Raw genomic sequence first — 13,829 nt, forward strand, 5'->3', positions numbered from 1 at the left:
GGGAGAGGGGCAGGGAGGAGGGATAAATTGGGAGATTGAAATTGGCATACACGCATTAATATATGTAAAAATGCTACATATTAAGGACCTACTGTATAGCACAGGGAATTCTATTTAATACTCTGTAACGACCTATGTAGGAAAAGAATCAAAAAAGTAGATATATGCATATGAATAACTGATTCCTCTTGCTATACAGCAGAAACTAACACAATATTGTAAATCAACTAAGCTTCAATAAAAATAAATAAGTAAATAAAGCTTGTTTTAAAGGGATTCTTTTGGGCCAGTTTGCTGTTCTGAGAATAGACCATGAGGATGGTAGGAGTGATGAACAACTTTTGGCCACAGCAATCATTCAGCCGAGAACTGATGGTGGTTCAGACTAGGGTGCTGGTCCCAGAGGTGAAAAGTAGTATTAAGATTCTTCATTTATTTTGAAGGTAGACCCCTGGGGAATTGCTGACAGATTGAATGTGAGGTATGAGAGAGAGAGGAACCAAGGAGGCTTTGAAGCTTTGGCCTGAGAAACTGGAAAAGAGGATCAGAGGAGAAGCAGGCTGGAAAGGGAAAGTCAGAGGTCTGTGCTGGGATGTGCTAAACTGGACATCCAATCAGACGTGCAAGTGGAAATGGAGACTGGGCAGCTGATATAAGGATCTGGAGTTCAGAGAGAAGCCCTCAGGTCTTCACAGGTGGTGCGAGCGGTAAAGAACCCGCCTACCAGTGCAGAAGCCCAAAGAGACGCAGGTTCAATCCCTGGGAGGGAAAGATCGCCTGGAGGAGGGCATGGCAACCCACTCCAGTATTCTTGCTTGGAGAATCCCCACGGACAGAGGAGCCTGGTGGACTATAGTTCATGGGTCACAACGAGTCGGACAGGACTGAAGCTACTTAGCACGCATGCCTAAGGGAGGATGTAAATTTGGGAGGCATTAGCATATAGCTTATTATTGAATGAGGTCACTAAACGAGTGAGTATAAAGCAGAGAGGAGGGGAAGCGAAGGGAGGAGAGCGTGGGCCCTGCAGCATTTCAGCATCATACTCCATAGGAAACAGGTTGAACCAGCCAGGCAACCAGTGGGAGTAGCCAGCGAGATCAAAGGATGACCAAGGGAATTTGGTGGGAGGCAGTGTTTGGGGGTGAAATGCTGCAGAGAAACCAAGGAAGGGAAGACTAGGAGTGATCTGCCTGCTTTGTGAGCGTGCATTTTGTTCTCCTCTCTGCTGTGGCTTAAGGAACCTGCAGTTTTCCTGCTGTGCCAGACTAAGCAAGCCTCTCTAATTCAAAGAAAGAATGTGCAAGCCCTTTTGGCCACAGCTCTAAGCTGCGTCATTCAGTTTAGCTTTCTTTCCACAGCGAAGCTGATATTTTAATCTCCATCTGCCCATCTCTTTGGTCTCTTCTCCCTTGAATCAGAGCTCTGCAGGGAACATGGGTATGAATTTATTGGCCCCCAAAACCTTCAATAACCTCAAATAATCTTTTTGTGTGTCTTGGGTTTGATAGATGTTGAGTTTTCTTCTCTTGTATTAAATACAATGGGTTTCCCCAGTATTATTTTCTCTTCTTCCTGTTCTTAGAAAGATTCTCCCCCAAACTACTTTCTTCTTCTCTAGTCCAATTTTTAACAACCAATGTAAGAGGTACAGATAGGGTTTCTTAGGCGGCTCAGTGGTAAAGAATTCACCTGCCAACGCAGGAGACGCCAGAGACGCAGGTTCAATCCCTGGGTGGGGAAGATCCCCTGGAGGAGGAAATGGGACCCACTCCAGTATTCTTGCCTGGAGAATCCCATGGACAGAGGAACCTGGTGGGCTACAGTCCATGGGGTCGCACAGAGTAGGACACAACTGAGCAACTGAGCACACAATTAAGAGGTGCAGATACCTCAGTGTGGAGCCAAGGTCCATAATCCAGCCGTACAGTGATTCTTTCTTCTCAAGGGAAACAGATGAGATTAAGAAACTATTCCTAACTATCGTTCTTAACTAACATTTTCACTTTGGGCTTCCCTGTTTGCTCAGACAGTAAAGAATCTGCCTGTAATGCAGGAGACCCAGGTTTGATCCCTGGGTGGGGAAAATCACTTGGAGAAGGAAATGGCTACCCACTCTAGTATTCTTGCCTGGGAAATCCCATGGACAGAGGAGCCCGGTGGGCTACAGTCCAAGGGGTCGCAAAGACTTGGACATGACTGAGCTACTAACATTAACACTTTTCTAATTATTGTACTTAAGCAAGGTACGCTTCTTCCCAGAAGCCAGGCTGAACAGCAAACCCAAATGTCATGATTTTCTTATAGCGTTAAAAGCTGCTCTTTCTGGAAAACACCGAGCTTGTATGTTTTCATGTTTCTGAAAGGACAGGAGTAAACTTGCCCTTTGGTGACCCAAACGAAGTAGTGGATGTCATGGCACATCTCCATGAACCCACAGTACCTGCTCTGCCACATGGAGTGAAAAATAATCCAAGTCCTTGGACAAGTCACCAGGTCACACCTGCAGACACTCAATTGCCCTCTCTCCTCCATGTCCGTATGGACAAAGACACACTGAGTCTGGGCGGAGGACCATGGGGAACTTTTTAAATTTTTAACATGTATCTAGTTTCCATTTTCGGCTTTGCGGGTCCGTTGCTGTGAGCTGGCTTTCCCTGGGTGCAGTGCCTGGGCTTCTCATTGCAGTGGCTTCTCTTGTTGCAAAGCACAGGCTCGAGAGGACGTGGCGTTCGGCAGTTGTGGTGCACAGGCTTAGCTGCTCCACAGCATGTGGGACCTTCCCTGAATTGGCAGGATAATTCTTTTCTTTCCTCTTTTTTTTTTTTTTTTTGCAGGTAAATTCTTAATTACCGGACCACCAGGGAAGTCCCTGGACCACTGGGAACTTTAAGGAAGACAACATCAAGCAGAGGACAGGAGTCATAAAAGTCACAATGATGAGAAATCCTCTGATGGCCTCTAGCTCTGGGGCTCTGAAATTTCCATCTCAAGATCAAAAAGCATCAACATATAGTTGAGCTGAGAAAGGACACTTGCCCTAATTTGGGAAGAACCTAAAAATAAAACCAAGGAGGTTTTTTTAGAGAGAACGCATGGCATGGGGTTACTCATCCCTGACGTTAAACATATTTCTTCTTCACTCTCTCTGTCTCCTTAACGACCTCAGGGGCTTTGGTGTTGTTTATGCCTCATCAGTATTTAACAGCTTTAAAGACTATTAGTAGGATTCTTGGGCTTCCCTTGTGGCTTAGTAGGTAGAGAGTCCACCTGCAATGCAGGAGACCTGGGTTCGATCCCTGGGTTGAGAAGATCCCCTGGAGAATACTCCCACTCCAGTATTCTAGCCTGGAGAATTCCATGGGCTACAGTAGGATTCTTAGATTTACACGAAGCTATTTTCTTATGGGCTTCCCTGATGGCTCAGCAGTAAGGAATCTGCCTGCAATGCAGGAGATGCAGGGGATGCAAGTTTGATCCCTGGGTTGGGAAGATCCCCTGCAGTAGGAAATGGCAACCCACTGCAGTACTCTTGCCTGGAAAAGTTCATGGACAAAGGAGTCTGGCGGGCTATAGATCATAGGGTCACAAAGAGTCAGGCACAACTGAGTACTTATTACCATCACATTTACTTCATTTTCATTCAACCGCCCCAAGAGATAAGATTTTATTCTTTTATACTTCCTATTTCCCGTGAGACATGTTTATTTTTATGTTTCTCTTTGATACCTTGACCTTAAAGTAATGAAACTCTGCTGTCTTGTTGCAGAGATTTTTATTACAGACAACCACTCTCTCCTTCAGGAACAAAATCTTTTAAGACAAGTAGATTTCTGATAGAAACATTTCACATTAATGCTAACTTGTTCTTTCAGAATACAGATTTCTTTTCAGCCTTCAATACTGAATATCGACTTCTCTTATTGAGAAAAATCTGTGTATCTTGTTTCTCTTTCACCTTGAAACTAGGGCCAGAAATGTTACACATTGAAGAATTTCATTTTATTGCCTTTTGGCTTTATGTAATTCTTTCCAAGTGAAATTCCTGAGTCGGGAAGATCCCCTGGAGAAGGGAATGGCAACCCACTCCAGTATTCTTGCCTGGAGAATTCCATGGACATAGGAACCTGGCAGGATACAGTCCATGGGGTCACAGAGAGCTGGACACAACTGAGCAAATAACACTGACTAACTTCCAAGTGGAATAACAATTTAATTTTCAATCTGTCTTCTATGACATCATTACCCAGGTTTTAAAATATTAATCTCATTGATGACATACTATCTCTTCCAGTTTCTAGTACATGCTAAACTACGTGTTCTTATGTATAAAGGAAAATACAAAAAATTGGCCAAAAATTAAGTTTAAAATGGAATAATAAATAAAAATCTTCTTTAATTTTAATCACACTCAATGTATTTGCCTCAGATGCTATTTGTCCACTAACTTTAATTTCATGCCTTCTGTGTAAATCTAGAATGGCAATTTCAGACTAAAGGACAAATAGCCTTCAGATAGGGACAAAGGGGGTTTCTGTTGGGGGTCTGTGCCTCAGGACATCCCAGGCTTTGAAGTTTCTTGGTGGAAGTGCTTTAAATCTCCTCCAGCACGTGGGCCACTCTATAGCACTGCCCTGCCAGCTCCAGTTTCTTTCCTTAGGGTAGCTCTCTGACCCTGCCTCCACCCACACCCAGGAATTTTTGCAGTATGTATATATATATAATATATAAGGGCTTCCTTAGTAGCTCAGCTGGTAAAGAATACATCTGCAATGCAGGAGATCCCGGTTTGATTCCTAGGTCGGGAAGGTCTGCTGGAGAATGGATAGGCTACTCACTTCAGTATTCTTGGGCTTCCCTGGCGGCTCAGCTGGTAAAGAATCTGCCTGCAATGAGGGAGACCTGGGTTCAATCCCTGGGTTGGGAAGATCCTGGGTTCAATCCCTGGGTTGGGAAGATCCCCTAGAGAAGGGAAAGGCTACCCACTCCAATATTCTGGCCTGGAGATCGTGGACTGTATAGTCCATGGGCCACAAAGAGTCAGACACGACTAAGCAACTCTCACTTCACTTCACTTCATATATTTGCTGTACACATAGCATGCGGGATCCTAGTTCCCCAACCAGGGATTGAACCAGGGCCCCCTGCAGTGGAAGTGTGGAATCTTAACCACTGGACATCAGGCAAGTCCCATGCAATGTATTTTAACTCAGACTGCTTGGGCTGATGAGGCTCTGCTAGATATATTTCCTAAGGTCCTCACACCCCATTCACCAGTAGTCTATGACAACAGAGCCACACACCCCCAACACCCACCCCTCCACCATGTCCAGTGTCAGACCAGCTGAAGGGGATTCAAGTGTGTGTTTAATAGCACTGATATTAATGTTGGAAGGTCTCAGACGTCTGCAAATCTAATCCCCACCGAGTAGGAATTGCTTCTGTAATCCTCAGTCACTTCATCCCTGCTTGGACATTATCAGCTCCTGAGAGCTGGTGGTTATGCAGCTGAAATCCACTACTGGATTATGTCATGATGGTTACCCATGACCACCACCTCACAATCTAATTTCCCCTCCCAAAGCCACAGCGAACAAGGCCTAATCCTCATTCCGTATGGCAACCCTTCTGAGGCCTGAAATACTGAGTCAGGGCTCTTAAGAAATTTTGCTTGAAGTTATTTCCTCCTTTCTATCAAAAATATTTTCTCTCGCTCCTCCTTCCTCTTTCTCGTAAGTACATGAAGTTCTGTTTCCCAATGCAAGAAGTTTCCTTTGACATTAATTTCTCCTTCAGCAGTCAAGCCTCATATTCCTTAGAGAGAAGGTTTTTGATGGCATTAATTTCTCTTTCCCTTTAGAAATGTTTTCTCTCACTGCTTGGGCTTTAAATCCCTAAAGACCTTAGACATGTATTCTAAAAGCTGAAAATGCCCATTGAAGAGAAAGATTGGATTACCTAGAGAAGAGAATGTACCTGGAGCTAGTTTGACCTATGACATCACAGAAATCTCTCATTGTTTCTGTTTCTGGGCTAACCTCAAAGACCTGAGGTTTTGTTCTCACGTCTAAGAATGAAACTCCTTTCTTCTTTACTAGGCCAACCTTAAAAAAGAGAAAGCACCTTAGAGAAAGGGTTCTTGCATGAAGTTTTTCTGCCTATTCCACAGAATCCCTAACAAACTCTTTTTTAACCTTAAGTTTAATCCTACATCTCTGTTTTCTTATCTGAAAAATTGAATATATTTTCCTCCACTCCCCAGTCCTAAAGATAAGAGATGCAAGAGTCTATTTGCTTCCATTACAAAAAGCATTGCTTTCCACACCTTAGCCTTACAGATCAGTGGATTTGTGATCTCCTTTAGGGAAGGGACAGAAGTTACAAAATGGCAACTTAGAAAAGAAGAGATACAACTGGGATCCATGACCAGGTACTACTTCAGTTTACAATGTTTAATTTTAAATGTAGGTATAAAATTAAACCTTAAAAAAGAATAAGAGAAGGCATGATTCACTTCAATTTGATCGTTTTGTATGTCATTTCAATTAAATAAAAATACAATTTACTAATATGTGTACAAGATGAATTTCAGCTACTCAAAATAATGACACAAATCTAAATGTACTAATATGAGAACATACCCATGATAAATTTCAGAAGTAAATCTATAATGATCTATCTTACGTGTGTGCATGTAAAAATGGTTTAATGTGTATAAAAAGGTACAATGGACTAAATATTTGTGTCCCGCCCCCCAAAAAGATAATTCATATGTTGAAACAATCCCCAGTGTGATGGTATTTAGAGGTGAGACTTTGAAAGGTCTTAGGATTAGTGCCCTTACAAAAAAGCCCTTCAGGGACTTCCCTGGTAGTCCAGGGGGTTAAGAATCCACCATTCAATACAGAGGACACAGGTTCAATTCCTGGTCAGGGAACTAAGATCCCACATGCCATGGGGTGACCAAGCTCACAAACCACAACTAGAGAGGCAGTGTGCTGAACCTAAGACCTGAGGCAACCGAAAATAAATAACATCTCTTTTAAAAGAGGGTTACAAAGCTCCTTCGTGTCTCTGCTGCCCGTGGACGTGGCAAGTAGATGACCATCTATGAACCAGGAAGCAGGTTCACCTGCTGTATCTTGATCTTGAACTTTCCAACCTCTGGATCTGTGAGAAACGAATTTCTGTTGTTTATAAGCTACCCCAACTATGATATTTTTGTTGCAGCAGCCTAAACAGGCTAAGACAGGAAAGAGAAATACACAATTGCCAAGAATGTTTCTCTCTGGGAGGTATATTGTCTTGAGTTCATGAAAGGAGAGGTTTATCAGAGAACTCTCACTTTTGACTCCATATTCACTTGTATTACTGGATAATAAGCAGGTAACACTTGTAAAAAAAAAAAATTTAAAGTTGCTACCAGGACAGAAGTAGAAAAGAAAAAATAGTAAGAACCTAGAGTCAATCAAGAGAACGTATACAAAATGCAGATGTTAATTTCCATTGAAATTTTAAAATATCTTTTTATATATTATTGACCTCAAGTTGTATCACCTAGTTTCATTTTATAATCTACCCCTCCTATTATTTTCACAGTGATCGTATTTAAGGCTGATTGTAACTTGTCTATCGAATACTGATGACCTGAAATCTTCCCCATGCATGCTACAGCCTAGGGAAATACCTCTTAAGGACATACGACACTTGTTTACTCGTAGTAGAACTTCAGAGGCCTATATTATAACATTTCTTCATGAAGGGTCAGTCTTTTATTTTCTCAGTTTGTAGTTCCTAGCTTTGCTGAACCTTTGTTTTCCTGAACCTGACTGAAATCAGGTTCAGTCTCTTTGGGATGTTTTCATAGGATACTTGAAAAGAGGCAATAAACTGCAGTTCCTCCCGTATTTTTCCCTCTTGAAAAAATAAATATTCCTCTCCCTGGTTTAATTTTAAAACTCAAATAGAATTTCTGGTTCCTGGCACAGATTGTTGGCTCCCTTCCCCAAAATCAAACAAGGAAGAGCTTCAAGAGAACATAAATTCCAGGAACTAACGACATGGACAGTGAGAGACCTCTGCGGAGGTGGCTAGAGCCCAGAGCAGAAGACTGGCTGGCAGAAATAGGTCAGCAAAAACAAGTTCACGTTTCCGCCAGCCTCTTCCTTATCCTGCTCTTTGTCCACCTTGAAGTTCAGACTCATCTAGCCAAAACTGTTTACTAATAACCTTGGGTGTCTAATAGGCATCTCAAACAAAATGCCTCCTCAAACAAACTCTTGATACTCCCCCCAAAACCTGTGCCTTTTGCTGTCTTTCCCATCACACTAAGTGATAATTCTATCCTTCTAGTTACTGGTTCCAAATCTCTTGGTGCTGTTTTCCATTTGTATCTGGATAAATTCATACAATGGAGAACAATCCTGCTGTGAAAAAAAAAAAAAAGTTTCCTATGTACCACTGTGGAATAAATTCCATGACACACAGCTAAGTGAAAAAAGCAAGGTGCAAGATAAAACGTATAGTATTCTACCTTTACCAAAAGAGGGAGGAAAAATGAGACATGTATGTTTTCAAAAATGGAAGAATAAATTAAAATGCAATGGGAAACGGTTGGGATCTTCCCAGGAGGCACTAGTGGTAAAGAACTTGCCAGCCAATGCAGGATGTAAGAGATGCTGGTTCGATCCCTGGGCCTGGAAGATCCCCTGAAAGAAGGCACGGCAACCCACTCCAGTATTCTGGCCTGGAGAATTCCATGGACAGAACAGCCTGCAGGCTACAGTCCATAGAGGGTTGCAAAGAGTCACACACCACTGAAGGGACTGAGCACACAGTCACGGGAAATGGTTACCTTTAGGAGGAAAGCAGGAGGTTTGAAGAAACAGAGTTAGAAGCTAAACTTCTCTGAAAATACTTTTGTTTTATAGTTCTTAACTTCGAAACAATATAAATGGTTTATGTACTCATAAAACCAAATTTAAATCAACATGAGAAAATATTAATCCTTGAAAATTGAGAACAAAAAATCAAATATATCAAGATGATGCCTTAACTATATAGAGATGATTTAATTCAATAACTTCAAAATACAGCAATTTGTACCTTTCCTATAGGGTACAGTCCAAAGGAAAAATAGAAATGCAAGGTTATCTTAAATTGTATTCAGGGGTCATATTGCTAATAATAAAAGTATAAAACTATTAAACACACATATATACATATAATGCTGCTAAGTCGCTTCAGTCGTGTCTGACTCTGTGCAACCCCATAGACAGCAGCCCACCAGGCTCCTCTGTCCCTGGGATTCTCCAGGCAAGAACACTGGAGTGGGTTTCCATTGCCTTCTTCAATGCATGCATGCATGCTAAGGTGCTTCAGTCGTGTCCAACTCTGTGCGACCCCATGGACAGCAGCCCACCAGGCTCCCCTCTCCACGGGATTCCCAAGAACACTGGAGTGGGTTGCCATTTCCTTCTCCATATACATATAATAGGATAAAGCAAATAAATAACTCATTAATGATGATTGAAACTATTATATACAGACATAGAATAAGCAAAAGCAAATTAAGTAATGATGCTAATAAGAGCAAAGAAACACAAATATAAAATCAAAGTTAGGTTTTGAAAATGTGATGCTTTATTTGAATTGGAAATATCAGTATTAACTTAGAAGGTATATATGTTTAAATAACACATATATATATATATGTGTGTGTGTGTGTGTGTGTGTGTGTGTGTATGTGTGTGTGTGTGTGTGTGTGTGTGTTTCTAGCGCTGCCCAGGCAAACGACCTAGAAGCAATGACCAGCCCAATGGGGACCCCTGGTGGCCAGGCTGTATTATCTAAATACCATTTCCCACGGAAAGGAACCAGGGCTGCTTGGGGAAAGGGATGAATTTCTGTCTGGAGCAGGAATGAGCCTGCAATACCAAGTCATGCTAGAAAACAAGGAAGCTCTTAAAGTTCACTGGCTTCATGTCAAAAAGTCCACAGGAGCCAGTTTGAAGGAGTTCCCAATGGTCAAAACTGAAACAATTTGAAAGTGAAAGTGAAGTCACTCAGTCGTGTCCGACTCTTTGAACCCGGGTCTCCCGCATTGTAGACAGACGCTTTACCGTCTGAGCCACCAGGGAAGTCCGAAAATATTTGAAGGGGCTCCCAATAGCCAAGGGACTTCCCTGGTGGCTCAGACGGTAAAGCGTCTGTCTACAGTGCAGGAGACCTGGGTTCGATCCCTGGGTTGGGAAGATCCCCTGGAGAAGGAAATGGCAATCCACTCCAGTACTATTTCCTGGAAAATCCCATGGACAGAGGAGCCATGGGGTCGCAAAGAGTCTGACATGACTGAGCAACTTCACTTTCCCAATAGCCAAAGATGGAGCATTACCAATAGGAATAATGATTGTATAATGAAATAGACAAATAAATAGAAATTTTGATGAGGAAGAAGATATTTTCATAGTTTCAAAGTTAGTCTCCATAGAAAGAGATCAGATTTATGGTTTACCAGAGGTGGGAGGTGGGAGAAAATGGAATTCAATGAAAGCAGTCAAAAGGTACACATTTCCAGTTATAATAAGTACTAGAGATGTAACATAGAACATGATAAATACAATTAACACTGCTGTGTGCTATTTATGAGAGTTGTTAAAAGAGTAAATCTTAAGAGTTCTCATCACAAGGCAAATTTTTTTCTATTTCTTTAATTTTGCATCTATATGAGATAATATATGTTCATTTCATGATGAACATAAGCCAAAGCATTATGCTGTGTGCCTTAAACATATACAGTGCTGTATGCCCTGGGTTGGGAAGATCCCCTGGAGGAGGAAATGGCAATCCACTCTAGTATTCTTGCCTGGAGAATCCTCCTGGACAGAGGAGCCTGGTGGGCTACAGTCGCTGGGGTTGCAAAGAATCAGACACGACTGAGCAACTGAGCATGAGAATGATGTCCGTGATATCTCAATAAAACTGGAAGAAAAAAGAATAATGACTGTAGTACAGTGAAACATATAAAATACAGTAAAATCCATACGTTTATAATGATACTTTAAAAAAAAAAAAAACCCAAAACCTCATTGATCACCTTTAGAGGATACGGAAGAACCAACGAATTTTTCTAAAAACTGGAAATGGAAGAGAACTGATACTCCACAGGGCAATTCTCCTACAAGAACAGGAGTCAGCACACACATTGCTTTCTTCTCTTTCAAGTAACAGTTCTTAGGCGCGCTCTGCGTGACTTCCCAGCATCCATCCCAGCATGAAGCTCTAGTTCTCCAGAGGGGATCCACTCACTGAGGCACTCTCAGGTCATCGTTTCCTCCTTTCCTGCTTCATTCTCCCTCCTTCTGTTCCCTGGAGGATTATTTTCCAGAACAATGACCATCACCCAAGTCCTTGTCGAAGGCTCTGCTTTTTTGAAGCACCTAGGCTAAAATAGTTGGTCCCTCCGAAAAAGGACTGTGGGACTGAATCACTAATAGGTCAAACCGTGGTAAGGACTCGATTACTGGTGGTAAGTAAGAAAGACCATAGTCTTCGGCTGACTTTTGTTCATAGCCTTAAAAGCCTTGAAGGAAAAAAAAACATAAAAATTTTAAAAGATGGGCTCAGGTTAACCGGACGACTCTAGACCTAGAGTGAAAGTGAGAAAGCCTCCGTGGCAGTGTTTGAAGAGGTTCTTACCCTTTTTCACAGGCAGCTGAACATCAAGTCCAGGATTTAACAGCCAGGCTTCTGTTGTGTTGCTCTTCAGTCACTGAGTTATACTCCACGGCCAGGCTCCTCTGTCCACAGGATTCTCCAGGCAAGAATACTGGAAAAGTGAAAGTGAAGTAGCTCAGTCGTGTCTGATTCTTTGAGACCCCATGGACTGTATAGCCTACCAGGCTCCTCTGTCCATGGGATTTTCCACCAAGAGTACTGGAGTGGGTTGCCATTTCCTTCTCCAAGGGATCTTCCTGACCCAGAGATCAAACCTGTGTCTCCTGTATTAGCAGGCAGATTCTTTACCACTGAGCCACCAGGGATACCAAACTGCTGAGCCAGCAGAGCTCAGAGAACATTGAACAAGAGCCTAAAGAGGCCTCACGCCAAAAATCAAGGACAGGAGAGTGAGAATCAGAAACTAAGATGGGGATACCTGGGTGCAAGAGCCTAACCAGCCTTCTTAATCTTCCAGGCTGGCCCAAGCTGCTCCCTCCCCTTTGCTAAAGGAGTACAGACTCCATTCAAATGGAGATCCCCCAGCAGACCATACCTGAGGCAGGTAGTTCACAAAATGCTGCTTGTTCTCCTCCAGCTCTGGCTCCATCTTGCCCATTTGCCTTCAAACCAAGGACTAGGGGCAAGTCTGAGCAGAACCCAAGCGGGGAATTATCCTCTGGAAGCATATGGCATATGCAGTCTGTGAATCTGAATACCTGGCCAATATGCAGAAACAGGAACTGGGGCGTGTATGGGAATGGAACTCAAGGATGTTAGACAGGGACTTCCCTAATGGCCCAGTGGTAGAGAATTCACCTGTCAGTACAGGAGACAAAAGAGTCGGGTTCAATCTCCGGGCCAGGAAGATCCCCTGGAGGAGGGCATGGCAACCCACCGCAGTATTCTTGCCTGGAGAATCCCACGGACAGAGGAGCCTGGTGGGCTCTAGTCCACGGGGCCACAAAGAATCAGACACGACTGAGGGACTGAATACAATGTCATAAAAATATATTTCCCAACCCAGCCCATGTATAGAACACATATCCAAACATGTTACTTTTGGAAAAACTATTCACCCTGAAGAACCAGAGGATCTTCCTAAAACAATTTTTAAAAATTTCAGGAGCTGAAGAAGTTATGAAGATGGAGAAGGTACAAGAAATTTGAAATATTCTAATACTGAAATTTTAATAGCGATCTTTAGCAGTTTATAAACACTACCTATGAAACACAAATTGATGATACAGCCTAGACTATTTCCCGAGCTATAACTGGAAACACATAGCATTTGTGGCTGAGAGATGAAGTACACATTCAGGCTTAGACTTTTAGGTACTTGATGAAACCTAATGAAGAAAATCATAAATATTCTGTGGCGGGACAATCAAACTAGAACAGAAAGAAAAAGGAAGACAAATGACATGCCCCCTTGTGGCAGGCCTTTCCCAATGTGCGAAGTGCACCTCCGTTATACATTAACTATATCTCCTTAACACAGGAGGACAAAAATCTGTGAGAAAAAGTTAACCCCTTTCTTCAGATGCCAGCATTGCAATACTGTAGTTCTATGATTAATATATTTCTTTTTCTTCTCATACAAGAGTGCAGTGGGTCACCCTGACCAAAGTCTAGTCTGTACATGCATAATTGAAAAGAAAACTAAAAACCTTGTTGGCTGAACTATGGATACAATGTTAACCTGCCAATATGATACATAATTTCTTTGTCTCAAAAATGTATAAAACTTCATCTCTAACTCCTGATCAATGGAGCAGTTCTCAGGAGCTTCTGAAAATCTGTTTCCCAGGTTATAATCTTCAACTTAGCTCAAACAAAATTCTCTTTTCTCTCTTCTTAAAAAATAAAAGAAATAGGGGGACTTCCATGGTGGTCCAGCGGCTAAGATTCCCTGCTTCCAATGCAGGGGGCCTGGGTTTCACTCCTGGTCGGGAAACTAGACCCTATATGCCACAACTAAGACCTGGTGTGACCAAACAAATCAATGAGATGTTTTAAAAAAAAAAAAAAAAGAAAAGAAATAAAAAGAAAGCCAGGAGAGAAATGGTGTCCTAGCCCAAGTTCATCTCATGGTGGATATACAATGGGTACAC

At 42.3% G+C, this 13,829-nt stretch overlaps 1 long non-coding RNA gene across 1 annotated transcript; it reads right to left on the reverse strand.

Moving 5' to 3' along the window:
• Nucleotides 1-9,240: 9,240 nt before the first annotated feature.
• LOC132659519 (uncharacterized) lies at nucleotides 9,241-11,817 on the reverse strand. The gene is made up of 2 exons (XR_009600057.1): nucleotides 11,698-11,817; nucleotides 9,241-11,581 (listed from the first exon to the last, which is right to left on the reverse strand). It is a non-coding gene; the product is annotated as an uncharacterized LOC132659519 (long non-coding RNA).
• Between the last annotated feature and the right edge of the window lie 2,012 nt (nucleotides 11,818-13,829).

The sequence above is a fragment of the Ovis aries genome, chromosome 3 (genome assembly GCF_016772045.2).
Source record: "Ovis aries strain OAR_USU_Benz2616 breed Rambouillet chromosome 3, ARS-UI_Ramb_v3.0, whole genome shotgun sequence".
NCBI lineage: Eukaryota > Metazoa > Chordata > Mammalia > Artiodactyla > Bovidae > Ovis > Ovis aries.